This window comes from Meriones unguiculatus, chromosome 1, assembly GCF_030254825.1.
Source record: "Meriones unguiculatus strain TT.TT164.6M chromosome 1, Bangor_MerUng_6.1, whole genome shotgun sequence".
Classification (NCBI taxonomy): Eukaryota; Metazoa; Chordata; class Mammalia; order Rodentia; family Muridae; genus Meriones; species Meriones unguiculatus.
Genome location: NC_083349.1, coordinates 155,470,412 through 155,474,487, shown reverse-complemented (window position 1 = coordinate 155,474,487; position 4,076 = coordinate 155,470,412). Strand labels below are relative to the sequence as shown.

General features: G+C 43.1%; 1 pseudogene; it reads left to right on the top strand.

Moving 5' to 3' along the window:
* Window positions 1-774: 774 nt before the first annotated feature.
* Window positions 775-1,396, top strand: LOC110547546 (glyceraldehyde-3-phosphate dehydrogenase-like; annotated as a pseudogene).
* The last annotated feature ends 2,680 nt before the right edge of the window (window positions 1,397-4,076 follow it).

Genomic DNA, 4,076 nt, shown 5'->3' with positions numbered 1-4,076 from the left:
GTGTGATATAGGATCTCGACACTGGGATACACCCAAGAGCATGATATTGAGTGTGACAAGATGTTGTTTACTTTCTTAGTGTTGAGAAGTCATCAAACTTTAGGCAAATTGAAATGGTTAATTCTCTGTCGCAAACAAGAGCTTGCCTGATGGTGAATGGTTGCCTCACTTATTTCTCTAACAGGGCTTCTCCTTCCCCAGTAGATTCCTCTTGTCCTACAAAACTCCTCCACTGGCAGGGCTTCAAAGAAGCGCAGCACAGTTCATTATTCTGCTCACGCAGGTTCTGGGCATCAGGTTTAATTTAGCTGCCAGAGCAATAGGATGCTGGGATATTTTCAAGCCTTTAGCCCTTGGCACTGTAAATCAGCCTGAATGTCAGCCAAGAAACATATTGAGATGTGAGCTAGCCTTATGTCTGCAAATACCATTCATTACTCCTGTAGTAAGGGGGAAAAAACAATAAATGTTGCATTCAGACTTGCCTTTGTGACATGTTTTAAATATCAAGAAGGATGAATGGGGAAACGCCTCTATGCCTCCCTTTGACATTCAGGAGTGCATTGTACCTTTTGGCCCTGCAGTGTTCTGCTGTTCTGGTCAGTGGTTCTCAACCTTGTCATATCATTTGGGGATTTGGGAGAAATCAGCACGTCAAGACGGATTTCAGACATGATGGTTCGTGTTGATTCAAAATCTGCATAACAGGGCTGGGAAGGAGGTTCAGTTGATAAAGTGCTTGCCTTGTGTTAGATTCCCAGAACCCATGTAAAAATGCTGGCAGGGTGGTACAGACTTATAACCCCAAAGAGGTGGGTGCTGAAGGATTCCTGGGGTTTGCTTCCCAGCCAGCCTAGCCTAAATGATGAGCTCCCAGCCAAGGTCATCCATGACAACTTTGGCATCGTGGAAAGACTCATGACCACAGTCCATGCCATCACTGCTATCCAGGAGACTGTGGATGGCCCCTCTGAAAAGCTGTGGCATGGTGGTCCTGGGGCTGCCCAGAATATCATCCCTGTATCCATTGGTGCTGCCAAGGCTGTGGGCAAGGTCATCCTAGAGCTGAACGGGAAGCTCACCAGCATGACCTTCCTACCCCCAATATGTCTGTCGTGGATCTGACATGCCGACTGCAGAAACCTGCCAAGTATGATGACATCAAGAAGGTGGTGAAGCAGGCATCTGAGGGCCCATAAAGAGCATCCTGGGGTACACTGAGGACCAGGTTATCTCCTGTGACTTCAACAGTGACTCCCACTCTTCCACCTTTGATGCTGGGGCTGGCAATGTCCTGAATGGCAACTTTGTAAAGCTCATTTCCTGGTATGACAATGAATACAGCTACAGCAACAGGGTGGTGGACGTCATTGCCTACATGGTCTCCAAGGAGTAAGAAGCCCTGTACTACCCGCCCCAGCAAGGACAGGAGAACAAGAGAACTCCTCGGCTGCTGAGGAGTCCCTGTCCCAACTCAGCCCCTGACATTGAGCATCTTCTCACAGTTTCCATTCCAGACCCCCAGAATAGCAGGAAGGGCCCAGGGAGCCCTACTCTCTTGAATATCATCAATAACTGCATCCCCCCCAAAAAAGGCCATTTTTTAAAACATAATATACAGTAAGAACAATTATGAAAAAAATTATAAAAACCAATAGGCAAGACTTAAATAGAATATGTTTAATCAAAAGGTATTTGGCAACCGTGAAAAAAGTTTATCCTATTCGGGGGAGTCTAAAGTTTTGTATCCAAATTATTTCTGTCACTGCTTGTATCTATCAACCTAAACACATCTACCTAGACCTTGATACATCTTTTTTAATTCCTTAGCAACTAAGGGTCTTCAACCCCATCAGAGGCTTGAGAAGGAATAAAATTAATTGCCTGAGTAAACAGCAAGTGCAGGTTAGCAGCTTCAAAAAAAAAAAAAAAATGACAGAGACAGTTGCTGCTTGGACAGACACCCAAAACTCTCTATAGTGCTGGAACACCATCTTCAGCCTTCTGGCCCAGTATATCTGACAGATATAACTGTGAAGGAGGAACTTTTATGGACTTGCTTACCCTGTCTGGGCAGAGCCAGGCTGGCAGTTGACTCAGCCTGTGTCCAAGCTTGCGCATTTTAGGCAGGAGTTGGTCTTTGGTAGAAATGAGGGCATTTCTTTGTACAGGTAGCTAGCTTGCCACAGTTGAAGCTGTCTCCATATGGAGGTTTTCTGGTGCTCGTCACCTTTTTTTGGGGGGGAGGGGAGGTTAGGCTTCTTTGACCTTTCGTTGTCACAGAATCTTTAAAATAATAAAACATTTTAAATGTCATATTCTGTAAGACTATGACTTACCTATTTACTTTTACATTTTTTTATAGAATCATATCTACCTGTTCAACCTAGGATGTATATTCCTGTGATAAATAGACTAGTATCTGACATGACCATTAGTTGATTAACAGTTAACTTACATTATTTAATTATCCTAAACACTTTATCATAGCAGCTTTAAAAGTACTGGAAATAAACCTTGTATTATAGATAAGTTTTATGTGTATGTCAATGATAACCTTAAATTTGAATTCTATACCAGAGTAACAAAATAACCTTATTTGAGAATAACAAAGCTTTAAGTTGAGTAGTAGATTCAATAACCTGAAATGCTGGACCAATTGAGATCAGCAGCTTAATTTTTTTGTAATATTTATTTATTTATTTATTTATTTATTTATTTTCTATAGCATATTCTGCCTGTACCCCAGAAGAGGGCACCAAGATCTCATTATAGATGGTTGTGAGCCACCATGTGGTTGCTGTGAATTGAACTCAGGACCTCTGGAAGAGCAGACAGTGCTCTTAACCACTGAGCCACCTCTCCAGCCCCTGAGCTCAGCGGCTTTCTTGGAAGCTGTCCTGGGAGCACATTTTGAAGGAACAGCAACTGAAGCAGGACTGGAACATGCGTCGTGCATGTGTCTCAGCATCCTGGAGTAGGAATCCTGTCAGGTCTGATCCAGAATCATCCGTGTCCAGTTCTTTGTTCTAAAACTATATCATTCCTCACATGGTCCTAAGATTATAAATGTATGAGTTGTGCAGGATGCGCAGATCATCTAAGGATGGTTCTTTGCTCTCTGTGTATGCAGAAGAAAGGCATCTGTAAGTTTTCAGGCTGTATGAGAGGATGCCATGTATACGTCAGGTGGATTTCGTAAACAACAAGAACTATTGGCTATGCATAGACATTCATGTCTCAGCCAGGCTCAGAGCTATTCCCATGTAACAGAATTAATAGTATAAATTACGTACTTGTTGTGTAGTTTGAAGTTATATAAGTACTTCACATTTAATTTAGCAATCTCTCTTTTACCTAGGTCTGTTTTATTTTGACTTCTTTCAAAGAGGATGTATATTACCATTATCATTGAACATACAATCATTATTTTGTTGAAATAAAAAACAAGGTTGTATAGATCTGAATATTCTCCTGTGGGCTCCTGTGGGCTCTTGGGCACCTGTTGTATTAGGCCTAGCCGCTACCTGTCTCCCAAGAGAAGGCCTCACATTTAAAGAGACAAGCCAGTTGCCCTGAGCAACAGAAAAGGCATTATCTTTTAAACAAACCTTAAATAGATTTCATTCTGCGTTTAGTGCTTAAGCACACCCTAGGCACCTTGTACCTATTTAGAGGTTTGGGCCTGGGTTTTTACATTTGCTGTGGCTTATGCCCCATGCCTTTCTCCATAAGGACTGGACGATTCTGCCTTTCAAACCTGAATAGCAGCCTTTGAGTTTTGGGGACGTAACTTGGCTAGAGTGTACTTGGCTGCCTGTATAGTCTCCTGTGTCTTTTTCACTAGGCATGACTGCCACCTGTCCCCATGAAAATGCCTCGTGTTTAAAGGGGTAAGCCGGCCGCCAGGGCAGTGTGACACCTCCACCCAGCATTCAATAGCTTTCCAACATGGAAGGCCTACAGCTTGCATGTTCATCTCCCAGCCTTAACTTTGGGTTTTTATATTGCCTAACAGAGCATATTCCTTAGGCCAAAGTGCCCTTCGGCACCAGTTCTCCCGTGGGAGCTCCGCT